Source organism: Aythya ferina, assembly GCF_964211825.1.
Source record: "Aythya ferina genome assembly, chromosome: Z".
NCBI lineage: Eukaryota > Metazoa > Chordata > Aves > Anseriformes > Anatidae > Aythya > Aythya ferina.
The window spans coordinates 54,374,475-54,394,687 of NC_140299.1; the positions used below are offsets into that span (position 1 = coordinate 54,374,475).

The 20,213-nt window shown below is 44.3% G+C and overlaps 1 protein-coding gene across 5 annotated transcripts in view; it reads left to right on the top strand.

Annotated features, from left to right (window-relative positions):
- The first annotated feature begins 11,968 nt into the window (after positions 1 to 11,968).
- The window catches only part of PCGF3 (polycomb group ring finger 3), a 58,064-nt gene continuing 49,819 nt past the window's right edge, over positions 11,969 to 20,213 (top strand). For 3 of the 5 annotated variants that reach the window (XM_084503899.1, XM_084503898.1, XM_084503901.1), the window contains exon 1: positions 11,969 to 12,359. The gene's annotated coding sequence lies outside the window, so the exon portion shown is untranslated. Of the gene's footprint in view, positions 12,360 to 13,005; positions 13,027 to 19,755; positions 19,856 to 20,213 lie in introns of those variants that run through there. The other 2 variants (XM_084503902.1, XM_084503900.1) reach the window with 2 other exon arrangements.

A 20,213-nucleotide genomic window follows, 5' to 3' on the forward strand; every position in this document is an offset into this window, starting at 1 on the left:
TCCAAGACAGTCCTTTTCTGTTCAGCCAGAACAGCAATTCCATTTGCAGTACTGCAAAGCCTGGTCTGGGGTCTTGAAGCACAAAACCTCACAAAAATAGACCTGCTTGTTCAACCTGAAATGTATTAATTGAAAGAGATCTGTCCCTCAAAGACAATGAAGAAGGAAAACTTCAACTTATGATCTGGTCAGGAATATTTCAGAAAGATTTCATGAAAGATGCCAATAACATATAGCATCTGACTGGTGACCTAACATGTCTGCAGACTATTATGCTCACATTCAAGAGCAGCAAGTGCTGGCTCTGAACTACTGCTTTTAAGCCTGAAGTTGAAGCACGCTTGAGGAGCATATATGTCAGATAGAGTACATGTGGGTGCAGTGGTCTGGGAGGCAGGAAAAAAAAAATCTTGCAAGGCTGAGAATAGTGGCAGTTTCATGAAAGGGAAAAAAATGAATAAAATAAAATCAACCAACCAACCACAAAAACACATGCACAAACACACTCACACATCAAATAGATAGATAGATAAGAAAGAAAGAAAGAAAGAAAGAAAGAAAGAAAGAAAGAAAGAAAGAAAGAAAGAAAGAAAGAAAGAATAAAAAAATAAAATATCTGAATTCTCTGAATTCTCTTTTGGGTACCATGACACCACAGAACTCACTTTTCAAGGTCCAAGATGGCATTTCAGGCAGTTGCATCGTCTACCAGGTATGTTTCCAGCCACCTGGTGGAGATTGTACTCACACAGCTTTTTTGACTGCAGCATGTTTTATGTTCATGGATGACCTGTGTCATGGTCTGAACTGTCAGGTCCACCACTTGATCATGAGTTCACCCCTATATTGCATCTCTCCCTGGATGTCCTGATGTTCTGTGGACCTATCAAGCAACAAACACCTCACCCTGACCTTCCCAGGAGAGGCTCACCCGAGCCATTTCAAGTTTTGCATCCTGATCTATCTGCTCATTGTTCTGATGGAAGAGAAATGTTTGATATGAGTTTGAAGAAGCTAAGTGTGGTGTTTTTTTTCAAGGTGTGTATTACCTAACAGGGTGCTTGGCCTGGCTTATAACATTGCCTTTTTGTGTTCAGCGAGTGCAGGCCACCTGTCCACGACTTCAGTGTGGGAACCTCTACTTCCAGCAGTGCAGACAGAAAATGTACTCAATAATTCATTTAAATGTGCTCAATAATTTAAACGCAAAACCTGCAATGATTTTCGTTGCCTTGAGTGGTATCTCTGCAGGGCTGACATGAACAAGCAAACAGCACAGATGGCTCTGCCTAGGGCAAGATTCTGCAAGCGGTGGCAAACGTGTGGGTGTCCGGCCATGGGTGTACGCGGAGGAAATGGTGGCCACCCCCGCCTTCCAAGTGACTGCTGCGCTGCTCTAGCAGAGGTGATTTCCTCCTCAGCTAGGGTGGCCGAGCGAGAAGCCTGCAGTTTCTGACTGTACTAACCTCAAGTAGAAAGCTGTTCAGTAGGTGGGCCATGTGCACTGCTCCCACAAGTTGTGAGTAGATACCTACGCGTAGTACAGTTGGAGCCCTTTGTTGGGAGAACAACAATTTTTTTAAAAACTTTTGTGTGGTTATGCATAACCTTGAGCCATTCTTGTTTCCTAGATACAGACAGAAATGTTATTTTTTGTTATGTACTTAAATGTTTGAAGTAATACTGTTAAGTAAAGAGTTCAGTGGGTATAAAAAGGATCTAAAATGGTACCATCTTGAAAATCAGACTACTGTATCTAAAATATATTTTAAAAACAATTCTTAAAAACAACTAACTTTTATTCTCTTTTTATTCTTCGCTTCTGTTTATTTTTTTTGGTAGATTAGGTGGTAGATGGGATTGTCAATACGTGGTATTCCTTGTGGCAGTCAGCTGTTTTCTGCTTTTCCATGTTTTTCACAGGGAGAAGCATTTTCTGACTTATGAGAAAATTGGAAGTCACTTCCTGGTCTGTCAAATATTAAGTTGGTGCAATTTCTACCTCTTGTCTGAGCTCAGAAATAAATAATTTTTGATGCTCCTGCCAACTATTCTTCGTCTTAGAGGGGCAATTATTCATGGCAATGTTTTAAAGGCATAGCTGGAATCCTGGCTCCCACTTATCTGCCCAACAACCTTGCAAAATCTGAAGGATGGTCAGACACCATGGCCCTTATTTTTCTAAACTTCGCTGAGTCATAAAAGTTGAAGCACCTTCAAAATATTTCCTAGGACAAAAAATGGCGTGCTAGAGAGTGATGCTGATTTGACTGGCAGAGCTCATTCTGGAGGTGGGATATTCTATTTAATGGCAAACCATTTCAGTGCAGTACTCTGCCCCAACAGTCTGCAGCCTTCTCCCTCGTGCTGTTTCACTCATACCTCAGGAAAGCTTGGAAAACTCATCAATCAGATCAACGTGGACCCCTCAGGCAGGCTGAATGAAGGATCAGTCATTCTTCCTTCCCATGATCTGGCTGGGAGGCAGAGGCACCGAAGAAGCAGTATAGCCAGAATGACACAGGAGATCTGTGGAAACATTGAGATCTCAGTTTGGGTGTGCCTTAATTGCTGATCTATTGTTTCTTTCGCTGCCAGAAATTGTCCTCTTCCTGCTGGGTACATGGCAGCTGGACTCTACTTGACTCAGCAACCGCAGGCTCCCAAACATACGAGCTGTCTCATCTCTGAAGACAAAACAACAAAACAGTGCCGACTTCTCCCTGCTTGTGCTGGGGGTGACGGTTTCCTCTTTCTCCCTGCCTTCCTTGCCAAGTCCCCGAAGCCCATAAATGATTGGGGAAGGCTCAAACTCTGCAAGACCATATGTTGCAAATATGATCATGGGATGACTGGATCCTGTCCTTAATTACCTCCCACTTGTCCCTGTGTTTTCAGTTAATATTTTTCTTAAAGAAAAAGTGAAAAATGCCGTTTCCATCTGCCACACAGTAGCAGATGATGGGGAGGTGGGGGAACCAGGTGAAGACTTGTGACTAGGTTCTGTGGTAACAAAGAGTAGTACGATCCAGACACCCGCAGTGTGAATATCTACAAGAGATCTTCCTTGCACTGAGATGTCTAAAATTGCCTTTGACAGTTCTCCTGCAGACATACTGGCTTCAAAACATCAACATCCGTCAACAAAGAAATAGCCTCTTTGAGGGCTTATATTCACCTTTATTCATGGCTTGTATCAGGAACAGCGTGACCAGCAGGGCTAGGGAGGTGATCGTCCCCCTGTACTCAGCTCTGGTGAGGCCGCACCTCGAGTACTGTGTTCAGTTTTGGGCCCCTCGCTACACGAAGGACATTGAGGTGCTTGAGCGGGTGCAGAGAAGGGCGACGAAGCTGGTGAGGGGCCTGGAGAACAAGTCCTACGAGGAGCGGCTGAGGGAGCTGGGCTTGTTCAGCCTGGAGAAGAGGAGGCTCAGGGGCGACCTTATCGCTCTCTATGGGTACCTCAAGGGAGGCTGTAGCGAGGTGGGGGTTGGCCTGTTCTCCCACGTGCCTGGTGACAGGACGAGGGGGAATGGGCTTAAGTTGAGCCAGGGGAGTTTTAGGTTAGATGTTAGGAAGAACTTCTTCACTGAAAGGGTTGTGAGGCACTGGAACAGGCTGCCCAGGGAAGTGGTGGAGTCACCATCCCTGGAAGTCTTCAAAAGACGCTTAGATGTAGAGCTTAGGGATATGGTTTAGTGGAGGGCTGTTAGCGTTAGGTTGGAGGTTGGACTCGATGACCTTGAGGTCTCTTCCAACCTAGAAAATTCTGTGATTCTGTGATACCTGCTTTCATCTGGTCTCCATCTCTCTCTCTTTCTCAGGTAAAACAGTAAGCACAAACTATTCCAACCTAAACACTCCAGAGGCAGGGAGTGCACTTCAGTTTCCCTGTGATATGGGACCACCAAGATAAAACAGAAATAAATTGCCTTGCAACAAGCTGTAGTGCTTTGTCTTCACTGGGGGAAGGCAGAGCTCTTTTTCACTGAGGTACATTAGTTAACCTGAGGTAAAACATAAAACATAAAAAAGGTTAAAAGGTGCTTGCTAGAAGTGGGTACGGGTCTTGATAAGTCCAGGTAACTAACAAACTGGTTTTAGACATCCTGTTTCTCCTCCAAATAGAGCCTGGTGCTGTAACAGGCTGAGAAATAAGCATGATTGCCACCTGAATATGATGAATTCTTGCGGTCCATTGGTGGTAGCAACTGTCTCTTCTTGAGCTTCCTTTTCTCCCTCTGCGTCTCTGCTGATTCCTAGAACACCATGCTTCACCTCAAAGACTGCAGCAGCACTTGAAACACTTCCCTTCTGGTACCTCAGCAGAAACTTTTCTGCTATTGACATTAATTCTGACAAGCTTTAGGATGTCATCAGCATGTCCCCACGTTCCTTCTGCCACAACAAAGCCGGTCCTAAAACACTTGTTTACAAATCCTGACTGCATGGCCAGCTCAGCCTGGGTGAGTTATCGGGACAGTTTACTTACTAGGGAGCATGCTTTGAGATAGCATACAGGGCATGGCATTGGCTGGATACTTGCAAGACAATAGATAAATCTCTTGTAATATCATCGTGAAAAATACTGCAGGGAAACCTTGCAGAGAAACGGAAAGCTCAGTCAAAGTGTAAGGACGCTCAGCAAAAGCCTAAAAAGAAGCCTTCCAAGGGGCCATTGGAAGCCCCCAGCCATGCTGGAGATCACTGCATGAGCTATAGGCATCTTTCCATGGAAGGCAGCATGTGCCCACAAGACAATAGATGATATAAAGCAAGTATTCTCTAGTTAATGTGGAGAAAATTGATTGAAACTTGGGGATACAGACCCTGTGTTAGTGGGACTATTATAGCAAGCAGCAAAAATGTTTTGGGCTGACTGAGCCAATGTAATAAGAGAAAAGCCATTCTGATGTGAAAACTGTGCATTAAAAGACATATTAAGAAACTGAAACAAGTTTGTCTTTATAAATGGAGTACCATCCAGAAGATAAAGAATACAGTAAGAAGATACAACTGGAATTAGATAATCAGATGAATACAGAATGAGAGAAAGAAAAACTGTAGAAGAAAAGCAGAGGAGCACTATACATGCTAATCCCTCTACAGTGCAGTGATTCACCCCAGAGCAAGGAAAATTCCAGTGGGACCTGATCACACTAAATATGAAGCTAAAATTAGACACTCGCAAAAGTAAATCAGGATGCAAAAATCAAACATAGCTGCCGCGTTTTCAGGAAGAAATGGACTTGATTGGGAGCTTCTAGAGATTATGTCTGTGGTTTACTAAGAAGTATCTGCAGGCTAACTGGTTTGAATGGTTCACTGAAATTATTTTAATTCCAGGAGTGAAGGCTATGGTTACTGTAAAAATATAGCTCCATATGTTTGGTAAACAGTTCCTGTATTGGAAATCTATACAGAAGCAACTGGTGGGTACATGAAGTTCACTTAAGATGAAGTCTTGTTGAAGGCCCATTTGAATCAGGACAGTTTCTTAGAGGATGTGCTGGAAGGTAGTTTCTCAGAAATAAAAGTAAAAAAAAAAAAGAAAAATAAATAAAAATAATAAAATAATAATAATTAAAAAAGAGAGTCAGAGAAATTGCAAGGAGGCCTTCTAGTTGTTTTTGTTGTTGGTGTTGCTGCTGCTGTTTATTTGTTTGTCTTCTTGCTTGGCTGGTTTGCTTGCTTGCTTGTTTGTTTGTTCCTTCCCTCACACCGTGCACCCATCCAAGGCAGATTCAGCTGGATTTATGGATGTGTTTGTTGTGAGCCTTCAGTCCCTGGTAGATGCTTGCTTAGCCTCTTCTTAGTCTTCCACGATAGAGAATCTGTGGCGATTATATCCCATAGATATATATCCACATTGGACACTGGAAAAATATCCACCCAAATACCTCAAAACTTGAATCTATTTCTGATGTTTCTCCCTCATTTAGACTAAACCCAAGCTCCCCGTGTCACCTGAGGTCCTATTTTCTAGACCTGTTTATTCTCCTGCACTTCCTCTTGTTTATTTTTTCTAGTATGACACTTGATCAATAGTCTTAACAATGTGGAAAACCTGTAACACCGACTCACATGTGATACCCTTTTTATACACTGTGAAATGAGTTTTATACTTTTTGTCAGGTCCCAGGGACTTGTGCACCTTCAGGTTCCATAGGTGGTCTCACACCTGATCTTCTCCTACACTGGCCAGTTCGTCATTCTCCCAGTCCTTGCCTTTGCCTTCTGGGGCCTGGGCTGTAGGGTTAGAGCTCTTGCCAGTGGAGATTGAGGCAAAAAAAGTCACTGAGTACCTCAGCCTTCTCCATATCCCAGGTGACCATGTCTCCCATTTCCTTCTGGAGAGGGCCCACAGTTTCCCTTATCTTCCTTTCATCACCAATGTACCTACAGAACCCTTTCTTGTTGCCCTTGATGTCCGTGGCCAAATGTAATTCTAATAAAGCTTTAGCGTTATTACTTGTTTCCACCCTCTTAGGCCTCCTGTTTCTGTTTGAGTTTGGCAGGAGCTCCATGCAGGCCTCCTGGTGTTTTTGCCTGAATTCCTCTTTGCTGGGACGCATTGCTCCTGAGTTTGAAGGATGTGATCCTTGAATATTAACCAGCTTTCCTGGGCCCTTCTTCCCACCGGAGCGCTGACACGTGGTACTTGACCCCTGAAGAAGACAAAGCAGATCCCTGAAGAGGGCAAAGCCTGCTCTCCCAAAGCCCGGGGTAGCTAGTCTGCCGTGCTCCCTCCCTCCTTGTCAGTGAAAATGAGTTCCAGCACAGCATCTCTTCTCGTTGGCTTCTCTGTCACTTGGAGAAGGAAGCTGTCATCAGCGCACTCCAGGAACCTCCTTTGTTCCAGGAACCAGCCTATGCCCTGCTGTGCTGTCCCTCCTACAGATATCAGGGTGGTTGAAATCCCTCGTGAAGACCAGGGCTTGTGAACATGAGTCTGCTTCTGTCTGTCTATAGAGGGCCTCATCCACTCGGTCTTCTTGGTTGGGTGGCCTGCAGCAGCCCCACACTGTAACCTCACCTGCCCCTGCCTTTAATAAAATATAATAAAATATATATATATATATATTTTTAATAAAAGGGACCCATAAGCTCCTCACCCATCCTCAGGCAGAGCTCCATGCACTCCAGCTGCTCACTGGCATAGAGGGTGATGCCTCCCCATCGTCTCCCCTGCCTGTCCTTCCTAAAGAGCCTGTACCTTTCCATTCCAACGCTCCAGTCACGGGAGCCATCCCACCACACCTCTGCAATGCCAACGAGGTCATAGCCCTGAAGGTGTGCGTACTTCTCTAACGCCTCTTGTTTATTCCCCATGCTACCTGCATCAGCACTGCGACATTTCATACAGACCTCGGACAGCCCAGACACTCATTTGCCCTACAGACAGCTCCTGGAGCTCATCAAGGCTCCTGAAGAGAGGCTCAGCCTGAAATGCAAACGGGCAGGATCAACACTCCCAGGTGAGTCACCTGTGCGTACACTTGTTCTCCCTTCCTCCCTCCCTCCCTCTCTTCCTGTCTGATCTTTGTTGGCCAATGATGGTAGGTATTCAATCACTTGGGAAGTTCCCATATGACATTCAGACTGATGTACTGCCTTCTCCTGCACTTAGGGTGGTATGTTGCAGCTGAAGAGTGCTGTCTGAACTGTTCTCTCCTGTACATGACCCTACTGAAACACACACACCATGCACTGCGTGCCTGCCTGCACTATGCCTGATCTCCAAAGGGAAACATGAACAGGATCTCCGATACACCATCCTGGGAAACAAGTGTGCTACAGGGGAGAACCAGGTATCTGAGTGTGTCTCTTGTCTCTCCTACCCTTCTTAGACAATGCAACTCCTTTAGGAACTGATGCCTGAAATTTCAGTCAGGAAACATAGAGGTGTTAAAGATGAGTGAACAAGAAGTGACTGGTGAGAATGCCTGACTTAAATCAGTAGTTTACTATAAAACCCTAAGTGTAAGTACTTTTAGTATAAACATACAGCTTACATGGAACACTTTGTGTAAAGGAACATTTTGTCTATTACAACATGTATACAGCAGGAAAAAAAAAAAATCTTGAAAATATATGGAGGCTGTATACCTGAGTTGGAAGATAAATGAACCTCCTTCTTTCCTTGGATAGTCTTAGGAAAAAAAATGCAAATACTGGAAATAGGTGAAGCCCTATGCTAGGTTGGTTTTGCTCAGCAGTGGACAGCCAATATACGAGATAGATTCCTGCTTTCTCCCTGTTTGGCAGAACTAGGGTGAGAACTGATCATATTCAGAAAACGACTTGGGGTAGCAGGTGGACCATGAATTGCACACTGGCCTAAATTCAGTACTGTGACTGGCAACACGTGTGGATGGTTCAAGCTATGTATGGGACAATGCAACAGGTCAATTTCAGCAGGGTGGAAACACAGCTGACGCAGAGCTGCATCCCCGTGCAGGTTTATACGCTGGTCTCACAGCAACAGGTTGGAAAAAGAAGTGAGGAACTCTTGTGGTTACCTGAAGAGATGGGAGCCTGTGGAGGTTTTACTAGGCTGGGCAGCTGAACTCCACCGCAACTGCTCTGTCACTCCCCCTCCTCAGGAAAAGAGGGGGAGAAGAAAGTATACTGGAAAGAGAAAACAAACAAACAAAACACTCATGTTGCGATAAAGATAATTTAAATAGAGGGAGAAGGAAGAGGGAAAAAATAAGCAAAGGCTATGTGGAAACACAGAGAGTGAGAAAAAAAAATATTCTCTACTTGCCATCAGCAAGTGATGTTTGGCCACATCCTGAGAAGCAGAGCTTCAATACATGTAGTGGTTATCTGGGAGGGCAGATGTCTTGATGAGGAAAGCCCTCCCTTCTTCTTCCCCTTCCCCACATTTATTGCTGAGCGTGACACCACACTGTATGGAATATCCCCTTGGTTTGTTTAGGTCAGCTGCCCTGGTGCTGCACCAGCACTGCTCAGTGATAGACAGCACACTGGTGTGATACCACTGCTGCTCTAGCTACAGGTGCAGAGCGCAGCACTGTATGGGCTGCTGCAAGGTAAGTCAACTCCATCCCAGCCAGACCCAGCACAGAGCCAATCATGCCTTGTGCAGAGGGTTCCTTGGCTAATCACAGGGAATAGATGGCATTCTGCAAAGTTTCATTGTCATATCGTCACACTTTGCATCTCAGCTTCCTATCAAGGCTGCAACTTAGATTAAAAGAAATAAGTCCCCAAGGGAAAGGACATCGTGGTACTGCATTCTAACAGCCTGGAGCCTATATGCTTAAGAAACCCTTACCCCTGCAATTAACAGCAGCAATAGTTAAGCTCATAATAGAAGAAGTTTTTTCCAAACATCCATGTTCCCCTGTAGCCTGCTTCTCTCTCCGGTATTTACCTCTGATCTTTCCATCTCTGCTTTTGATTTCACACAGGTTGTCTGGGAATGTACCTGAAACTGAACTGCTGAAATTAAAGTTGTTATATTAGTGGTTTCCACATGTGTAAGTAATCAGGAATCTTACCAGTGTTCTGTATATGTGTAGTCTGGTACGTTAGCAGCCAAATGATAATTGATGGTCATAAAAAATGCAACCCCTCTGCTGAATTGCACCAGCCAGGGAGGTAACTTAACTAAGGTGAGAGTTAAAGGTCAGCACACTGCCCTGCACAATGCAGATTGTTGCAGAAAGCCTTCCTCTTGCTGGAGCAGCTACCAGTGCTAAGAGGGGAAGAACCCAGATGCCGAACTCCCAGGAACTGTGCATGACTTGTTGTCATTGCTATTTGCTTGCTTGTTTGTTTTTCATTGTAAAGTTCATCATTTAACAGTAGGGATATGGCTAGGTCTTTTTGTATTTAAAGAACAATCCCCTGAAGGGAACTGAGCTATGTTTATGTAGGTAGCTAGACATAGCAGGGAGGCTGGCCTGCATGATGTCCAGAGGTCTCTTCTATCCTCAACCAGTCTGTGAATATCAATAAATGCTCATCACCTTTCCTTTATTGTTAAGAGATTTCTCCAGTCATCAGCAGAAAAATGGAGGCTTTGGGGCTGAAAGCACCCCCAAATTCACCACAAATTTAGTGAGAAATGCCAGTGGTGTCTTCCCAAGTTTTTTAAAAATCATGATTCTATTTCCAAAATATCATGACTGACTTAGTGCTAGAACAGCACTTGTACAATTCTGGTGTTGTTAAAACACTTGAAGTACACTCAGATTTCCTAAGCATTTCTCTAAACTAAGTTTGTAAAATAACTAGATTTTCTTGCATGTACAAGAACTTGCATCTTGCATCTCCAGGAACAAAACTTGAGATGAAATGCGTGTCAGCTTTGCAAAAGTCGGTATAAGGAATTTTTTTATACTCTTGATATGCATCTTCAGAGACTGCTGTGAAGAAGAAACATGATAATATAAGTGGAAAAAGTGTAAAAGAGATGTCAAAATACATTTTACATATATACATACTATATGTAAAGTCCCATATATATGTGATATAAATATATATATATGTCAGCCAAGGTGAAAGGCGAAGCATGGAAAAAGCAGCCAACAGCTCGTTGCAAAATTAGTCACCTAGACCAACGTATTCACACATGATCTAAAAGGCAATGTTGCTTTTCAGCAGATCGAGGAAGTTGCTGTCTTCCCAGGGTGATTTAGCCAACTGAGATACTGTTAATCTGAATTTGCCTGGCCTTTTTTGATTTCTCTGCTTGACAATTAATCCCTGGATTACAGAAACATTCAAGTGGAAAGGGACACCCGGAGGTACAACCTCTACCTTAAAGCAGGGCTTTGTCTAGGCTGATCTTCAACATCTCCTAAAATGCATAGTGCACAGCCTGTCTGGGAAACCTCTTCCAAAGTTTAATTATTCTCAGAGATCTCTTTATTTTTATTTTTTTTTCCTTTCTGTCCCATCACAATGTCCCCCTACTATGCTGGAGGTCTTTTTGCTGGACTTACTCAAGTTTATCAATAACTTTCTCATATTGATGCACCCAAAACTGAAGGCTGCATGCCAGGCTTGTTCTAACAAGTGCCAATTTAAAGGAACAATGATGTTCCCCCAGTGCACTGGTCCGGTAGGATCACAAGATTCGGGTATTTTTCATTACTGCCAGGGCACACTGGTGGCTCATGTTGTCCCCCAGAACCCACACAGTGCTTCCAACAGGTTTGCTTTCCAGTCAGTCAGTCAGAAGGGCCATGGAGCTGGTGAGGGGCCTGGAGCACAAGTCCTGTGAGGAGTGGCTGAGGGAGCTGGGGGTGTTTGGGCTGGAGGAGGCTCAGGGGAGGCCTCATTGCTCTCTGCAGCTGCCTGAAAGGAAGGTGTGGGGAGCTGGGGGTTGGTGTCTTGTCACAGGTAAATGGTGATAGGACCAGAGGGAATGGCCCCAAGTTGTGCCAGGGGAGGTTCAGGTTGGCAGTGAGGAGACATTTCTGCTCAGAAAGAGCAGTCAGGCACTGGGACGGGTTGCCCAGGGAGGTGGCGGAGTCACCGTCCCTGGGGGTGTGCAAGGACAGGCTGGACGTGGTGCTTGGGGACAGGGTTCAGTGGTGACAGTGGTGGTAGGGGATGGCTGTGCCAGGTGATCCTGGAGGGCTTCTCCAACCCTCATGGTGCCCTGCTTCTATTCACGCCCCTCCTCTTGAGGCAGAGCTAGCTGCGCACACCCCCATTACTTCGGGCAGGACACATTCTCCCCCTTCACATCCTTGTGCAAGCAGCCCTGCCCCACGCAGCCCACCACACTCCTCAACCCCCTTCCCAACCCCACCACAAACCACCCCCCCTCCATCCTCCCCCCCCCCGCCACGCACGCAGGCGCGGGGCGGCCCCGCTGAGGGGAGGGGAGGGGAGGGGATGGAGGGGAGGGGGGGGAGGCCCCGAGCGCCGGGCCCTGCCGAGCGCCCCGCGCGCATGCGCGCTGATCGCGGCGCCCCCGCTGGGCTCGGCTGGGCTCGGGCCGCGCTCGGCGATTTCCGCCTCTTTGTTTTAAACTCCGGGCCCAGCCTTTTAATTCACTGCCCGCAGCACCCCTCCCCCGGCCGCTATTTTTTTTTTTTTTAACCTTATTTTTTTTTTCTTTTTTCTTTTTTTTTTTTTTTCTCCCTTTCCCGTTTGAGGGGGGAGGGGACGAGGGGCCGGTTTCCCTCCCCCTTCCCCATCTTCCTCCTCCTCCTCCTCCTCCTCCTCGCTCGCTGCAGCGCCCGGGGAAGGTCGGTGGGGCAGGGGGACAGCCGGACAGACAGCCGGACAGACAGACAGACAGCCCTCAGCACCCCCTCCCCTCCACCCCCTGAGCACCCCCGCGCCCACCACCCGGGATCGGACACCGGCAGGTCAGTGGGGACGGAGGGGAGGGGGGGGGGGGGGGGGGAGGCTGGAGGGGGGCGGTGGCACCCCCAAAACACACCAAAAATACCCGAAACATACCCAAAACACACCAAAAACACCCTCGGGCCCCTTCGCCCGAGGGGTTGGGGGCGGCCTGCGGCCTCCCAGCACCGCTGCGGGGTGGGGAGGGGGCGCCCGTGTCCCTCCCCCCCCCCCCCTCCTGTCTGTGTGTGTGTGTGGGGGGGTTTTGGGGGGCTGCACCTTGACCCCCCCCCCCCCATGGTTTTTTTTTAGGGTTGATTTTGGCCCCCACCCGCTCCCTGGGGGTCCCTAAAAGGAAAAAAAATTCCCCCCCCAAAAAATAAAAAATTATATAAAATAATAATAAAAAGCGAGGGGTGCGGGGTGTCCTGTGTGGTCGGTGGGTGCCCGGCTGCTGCCCCACCTGGGGCGCTTTTTGGAGGTGTCAAAAAAAATGTGTGCTGGCCAGTTTCCTTCCTCCTGCAGGAAAATCCTTGTGCCCGAGGAGCCAGCCCCCCAAAAACCCCGCTTTGTTGGCCCCGCGGGTCTGGAAGGTTCCTCTGGGCGCGTTTCGGCTGGGTGTCTTTGCAGGCAGCCCTCCGTGGCTGTCCTCCAGCGTGGCACCGAGGAGCTCAGCTTGGGGGTGAGGAGGTGGGAATCCAGAAACACAAAGGGTTCGAGGGGAGAAAAGTTGGGCAGCGCCTTCGGGTAGGCTCCTGCGAACTTCTCCGTCCCGTGTGTGGATCTTCCAGCGTGAGCTGGTCTCCGGGATGGAGCCCGAACAGTTAGACACAGGCTCCATGTGTTGCTACAGGTCTTCTTGCTGCTGTGTGCTGCGTTTTGTTTTTGTTTTTATTTATTTGTGGTTGTTGATTGTTGTTTGGTAGGATACTCGTGAACTTTAGGTTCTTCCTTTAGCAGCAGGTCAGGTAGGAGTCCATACCGTGACGCATACCGTGCCTTTCTTACAGGCTGCTTTCCAATTCCTAAATTTCTCTGGTTGGCGACGAGGTGAATAGAAATAGAAACTCGGTACCCTTCCACTGGCTTTACTATTTCCATTTAAATTGCACTCCTAGGCATTTTACTGTGTGTTTAAGAGAACGCAGAACCTGTGCAGAACTGAAGGTGTTTGTTGAGATCAGGCACAATTAGTTAGAAAAGGGCCAGGCGTTTTTTTTCTAACAAGATGCGTAGGGGTACTGCAGCTGAAAGCGTGTAGAGATTCAGCTTTCAAAGCATTTCGTAAACTTCTGCTTGATGGAAATCTGTTTCGTTTCTCTACGTGGGTTGATCTAGCCAACCTGATCTGGTGGCTCTGCTGTCAGCATAGAAAATCAAGACAGAACATTTTGAAAATGTTGTGCTAAAGTTGACCTAGTTTATAACAGTGCTAGCATAATACTAATGCCTGGAATGGCAGAAATTAACTACCGTGCCATGAAAGACCTCTGCTACTAGAAGACTGTAAAGTACAGCTTCTAGCTCCTCCAGTTGCCCAACCTGCTCTTAGGGACTGTGTACAAGCATTGGAGGAGGTCACCTTTCAACTCTATGTCTGAGATCTATGTAAACTTTCTTTCGAGAGGAGTTCTATATTTGCTTTAATAGCTTCCATTTCCTTTTTCCCAAATGACTGTAATCTAGGTGGCCTTTTTAGCTTTTCTTTTTTTTTTTTTCATTTTTTTTTTTTTATCTTAAAAGGGCAGGTAATGATCTCTGAGGTCTGAAATAATTCCAGAGTAAAACACTGAATTCTCTGCGAAATTCTGTAAGAAGTAGAAGTGTTTCCATTGCAGCTCTAAGCCAGATATGACCCATGAAGTGGAGGTGGACATAATGTTTTGAAAAGTACGCACGATGATAGCGTTTTGCTTTTTAGCTACTCCCTTAATGGATTGTATTGGTTTATACACATGCACAAGGTCTTACGGTATTGTCCTGTGTGTTAGACATTTTCTGTTTTTTCTTTTGTAACTGTTATCCAGTTGGCACACAACTGGAAATAAGAGATACTAAACGGAAAATCAAGCTGATAGTGGTGTTCAGAGATGCAGTAAGACTGTCAGGGTTCCTGACTGTTTAGTGGTTTAAACTCAGTTTCTTTGTTCAATGATGGTTTTTACTCCAATTTGCTAGGTTAGGTGTGCTGTTGGGTTTAAAGGAAACCTAGAAAAAACCTGCCTGGTTTTACTGGAGTAAGTTTAAAAGCCAGGAAGAAGCTGTCCACACCTTATACTATGTCTCAGCTTATACTAGACTTCTTTTGAAGTCCTGTCTTGAAGGAAGTTTATAGTTTCATATTCCTCACACCTGCCTCTTTGAAATGCAGGCTTTTGGTATTAAACAGTAAGTATGATATGTGGAAGTCATAGGTGTAATAAAAGGGAGGAGACAAAAAGGTTATTCCGCATGAAAGGCAATCCTTGCTATTGTGATAAGTAACAATATGCTTCATGTCTGACTGAAGACATACTGTAAACATTGTTTTGTTTTATAATCTACTTTAAATAGACAAAAATAAACAACTTGCTACTGTTCTCCAAGTTAGATTTTCTCAGGTTATTTTTACTGAATAGGAGGCTCTATATTTAAATCAACAGACCATGAAAATTAAATAGTGCGATGAGGACTTGTGAGAATGGAAGTCTCTTTGCTATTGAAAGTTTGATCGAAGCTCGTTACTGCACCGATCTGGAAGTCTTGCAGTCACGTCCTTCCAACATAGGAAGGAAGGAAACAGCAGTGACTTGATTGGTGGCACTGTTCCCCCCACATTTTTTTTTCTTAAATCGGAACAAATACTTCATGCTAAACCCAACTGAGGGGTCATTTATTCCTTTGCCAAACGTAGGACAAATTATTCAAAATTAAGAGGGTAGCACAGGCTGCTCAGAAGTAGAAGGAAAGACAAAATGTGGTGAGTTTCGTGTTCTTGCTGTCGAAAAGGTGACTACCTGCACATTAATGACTGCCTCTTGTTCAAATCTCAGTTAAAAGTTGAGGGACTTGCTGGGGAAAGTGGTAAGGGTGCATGGAGTGAGGACTGGAGTTACTTCAGGTATGTCTGCTGGCATCAGTACAATGCGAGGTAAGACTGTAAGGAAGAAATAGGTAAGTGCAAAGAAAACCATCCTGTTTTGTTCTGCTCCTAGTGGAGGAACTTATCGAACTATTACTTTTTATATCTCCGCAAGGTGACAAGAAGCAGATTTATCATTATCCCTATAGCATGTATTGAGGCTGTCATTAACAGATACCTACTTTTTTATTCTGCTCTTGTATGTGACAGTGGCTTAGAACTTTATACATGTTAAAAGGACTTGCGTTTTAGTGGCAGAAGCTACCTTTGGACACAGAAACATTTGGAAGTCCAAGTCGTGTTCTTGTGTTTCCCCCCTGTCTTAATAATTGGGTTTGGGTTTGCTTACAGTTTTTGTCTAAAACATGGAATATGTTCTAGACACAAGGACTGTGGTCTTGATTTGAGGAGTCACTAAAGGCAAGAAGCGAGGGAATAGTGGAGGACTTGTTGGTGTTAGGACAGAGGTTGAACTAGCTGATCTCGGAGGTCTCTTCCAACCTAGCTGATTCTGTGGTTTTGTATGCATTCGTTCAAATAGCTAATCCTGCAAACCACCGAAAATGCACACACCCATTTTTAAAACTAGCTGTCTATATTCCAGACTCTCACTTCTGTTAAATGTGTTTCTGTTAAAGATATTTCTAATGCCACCTCCTCACCTCAGCAGAACGCAAACACGCTGTACTCAAACCAGCCGCCTTAATCCTTGAAAAGCTTTTCTTTGCATCTCGGAGTTATTCCTTTCACCAGAGGTGTGGACCCCAAGCCATCAAGCAGTGTTTGCCTGGTCGGTTCTGCCAGCTCTTGGAGAAGCTCCCCAGTCTCACAGCCAGTGATTCCAGTAGTCTGTTTCTCATTATGCTGGTCAATCTTTTACTGACTTGCACGCCCATTCCCGCATACAGTTTTTTGCGATTAACTGACTCTTTATTTCAGGGAAGCTCAAGCATAATGCTACCAGTTGGTGAAGTGCTCACTTAGAATTTTGTACCCACAAGCGCACGTTGTTCTGGCCTCGTGCAAAAGTCTGTACTCGAGGAAGAGTTCGTTCGTGTTGGTGTGGGAGCAGCGTAGCCAAAAACTGTGCTCTATGAATGAAATCCACCAGGTTTAGAGATAAGCATTTACCCTTTTTAGGAACAGTTGCATGGATGTGTGTTGTTTGTTGAATGGATTACATGATGAAACCACCTTTTCCTGTAACAGTTTCCTAAGACTGATTGCAAAATGGTCCTGTATCATAAACCAGTTTATGCTCTAGGTTCATGCTTTTTGTATTGGGTTGCCACTAGATGATGATTAACTTACAGGTATTTAGTTAAAATCTTAATGAAAGAAAGGTCTTGGTGTTACGCTTGTACTGTTGGGATGTCGTACTCACTCTTCAGACAACTTGTGAAGAGATGCCCAACTTTTTCCCTTGGAAAACTGATACATACATTTTCCTTCCCAGCTCTCTTTTTCCAATGTGTCTGGGTTTGATAAATTAATATTACTTTATCTGGAATCTGCACTTTTAAGTTATGATGTTTATTGCTAAAATCCGTATCCCTATGAGGGAGTACAAAATCTAGCCTATTTGCAATACTGTTGTAATAGCTTATTTTACCAAAAGTTTGGATCAAACTACCATTGAGCTGGAGCAGTTTAATTGAAAGGTGCTTTTTAATAACATTTATCTTTGTTAATAGCACCATTGTGCTTTGTGGCACCAAATCAAGTATTTCATATGCATACCATTTTATTAATCATGCACTTTCTAATCTTCTTTTATTTCTTGACTGGCTAGATTGAGGTAGATATCACTCCCAAGATCAGGTTATTCCATAATCATTTCACAGAAGACTTATGTTTATATTCAGAAAATGCTTCAGTCAAGCTTCTTATCTTGGACATTGTCTACGAGGAAATGAGCATAGATCCCTTATTTCTGAGGTAGCATAAATGGTGCCTGACCAGATAAAAAAGCTTCTGGCCTGCTGACAAAGCTAATTTTCTTCAGTTTACTTTCCAGCACGTAAAGTTCTCTCAGTTACTGGACAGAAGTCACCAGAAGCCGTCTGTGCCTAGTGATTCTCATGGTATTAAGTGGTTATTAGCACCTGGAGATCTCATTTGGTGAATATGTTGAATATGTGGGTGTGAAGAGTTCTGTATTGGTTGCAGTCATTTTTCATGTGACTTTTTAGGCACAAAATTAGATGCTACTACCAGAAATTGTTTATCAGGAACATGTTTCCTCTAACCTGTAACAGTTATTCAAATTCTGTAAGGTTATTGTGGCCAGGTGATAGCTTCTATGAGAGAAAAGAAAAGATTACAGATTCCTCTTCTGTAGCCACCATCATTAGGCCTCCTGTTGTTGTAAAATACATATAGTGGAGGGGCATATACAAGGGGAAAAATGAGCTGCTTTTATTTCTCCCCCAGATTCCCTAGCCACTTACTGCTTCCCATAATAAGTAACCTTTTTTTCAAGTTAGTCATCCATTATCACCATCTGCAGACATTGACAATTTTCACATGCAAACGTGGTGGGGGCAGTCAGCTCGCTCTTCTCCCGCCCTTAATGTAAAGTCAGGGGAATGCACTTTTCAGGGGAATGATTTTTGCAAACATTCATAATGTACAAAGGGATCCACATGTGCTATATTCCTGAGACTAAAAATGCTCAGGATTTGCTGTGTGGAGATCTGTCCTGAGTATGCTGCGAAGCACTCTCCTTCCTGTCCTTGTCAGCCCAACTTTTAATATTGTGTCTTTCTTGTGAGGTATTTTATTAATCTGTCTTGTAAAGAATGGAGGGAGAGAGTGAAGGTGTCATCTATTCAAACAACCATGGCATTTTTATTAGCTTCAGTAAGTTATTTTGATTGTCTCTTACGGCATAGTTCAATCTCCAGAAGTAACTCTTGGTGAATTGCAGAGAGGAGCCAAATTCAAGCCTACAGATACTGCTAGGAGGCTGCAGTAGTTACAATCTTGCACTGAAATACCACTTCCATTTTTACTGTGCAGGTCACATACCAATGTAGGGTTTGAAACGCATGGTAGGAAGCAATAAGAGGTTATGAAAGTGGTTTTGCCTTTACAAGCTCTTGGAGGAGACTTAAGGTATACCTGGAATGTAATTATGATGATACATAGGAATGATAGTGTTTGCTTATTTGCTTGATTATTCCTTGCGTGGAATGTCAGATCCTGGTTAGACTGAACCTTTTGAGAGGATATCTTCTTCCTGCAGTTTTTGAATAGTTTGTGTCTCATTGTGTGGCTGCAGACTTCAGTTGCTATCAGCCATCTCTTTGGATGCTAATTAAATACCAATTCTATTGTAATTCTTTAAGTTCAGCAATGTTTTTAATGATGGATACCTTTTCATATAGAATAAACAAAAAGACTGATGTAAAAAGTGTAAAAAGCTTTAGCTGATGACTTGCCATTGCTTTTTTCATAACTTGGTGCTGTCTGATGTGCTACTGTGAACTAGAAAGTTTCTGCAGTATATGCACGGTTTGTTCATGTCCGTGTGAAATGCTGTTGTGCACGCCTGGCTCCTGACAGCATAACAGCCTTTTAGTGGTTATTTGTCTGCTTTCATAGTAGTTTTTCACATTGCTGTCTCTTTCCTTTTTTTTTTTTTTTTTTTTTTTGTAAAACATTGAAGTTGGTCTGCTGTTCCATTCTTCTACTGATTACGTTTTTTTTTTTTTTTTTTTTTTTTTTAAATTTAGTCTATCTTATTCCAGCTGGCTATTAATGCTATCTTTGTTCTTAATGCTGTCTTATTTACTGGAAGTTGTAATGAGAGAGCTATCTGCCTAGCTATTGGTTATCTATGTCAACTTTTTCACTTTCAACAACATTCATTACTTATGTATAAAGTGATCTGTGCCTTCTTCTAAGGGATTCTGACGAATTTTGTGCAATGATCTAAATGTAGAGCATATCTTCAACTCATTTATGAAACAGAACTAAGCTGTCCCATGAGCTACATACAGAGTGCCATTACCATGGTTGGGTAAGGAAGAACAAATTCTGTTCAGTGGTTTGTTTTCTGTACTTCTGACTCTAAACGAATCAGGTCTGAGTTTGTGATGAAATGACTGTATGCAGAGCTGGGAAGGGAGACTTCAGGAGGCAGTTAATTCTCCTGCTGTGTGGAGCACGTGAAGCTGATGGGAGTTCCACAGCTGGTGCTGAGTTGGTTGTGGTAAAGGAAACTGGTATTTGTTTTCTTTCTGTGCGATCGGGTTAAGCTGCATTGGGCAATTCAGAGAACATTTCCATGACTACTCTATTGAAGTGTAAATCTCTCTGAACAAAAATCAGGAAGGGAAATACAGACTGTTGTCTTTGGAGATACAATACATATGCCAGTGGAGCATCTGGAGGGTAAGAACAGCACCTGGGAATTACAGCTGATGGGCAAGTGGTGGGTCTAGAGCTCTTTCCACTTGTCTTTTTCCTGAAGAGCTTCCCTTTGCTCTTCTGCTACCTTCAGCCCATATTGTCAGGCACAAAGCTGCCTTCATCATTGCCTTGTGCCAGTGCTCTGTACTGTTAAAATAAGCACCTGATATGTAAGGATTTTTTGCCTCAAGGTGGCTTTCTCCAGCAAGGGTTGGACAGCAGCAGCCAGTGACTTCTAAAACAGCAGAAAGGTGGCTGTCAAAGCCCACGCAGATGAAACTAGTCTTCTGGTGAGACAGTCTATTTTGTTGCTGTAACAATTTGGACCTTTCAGATTCTC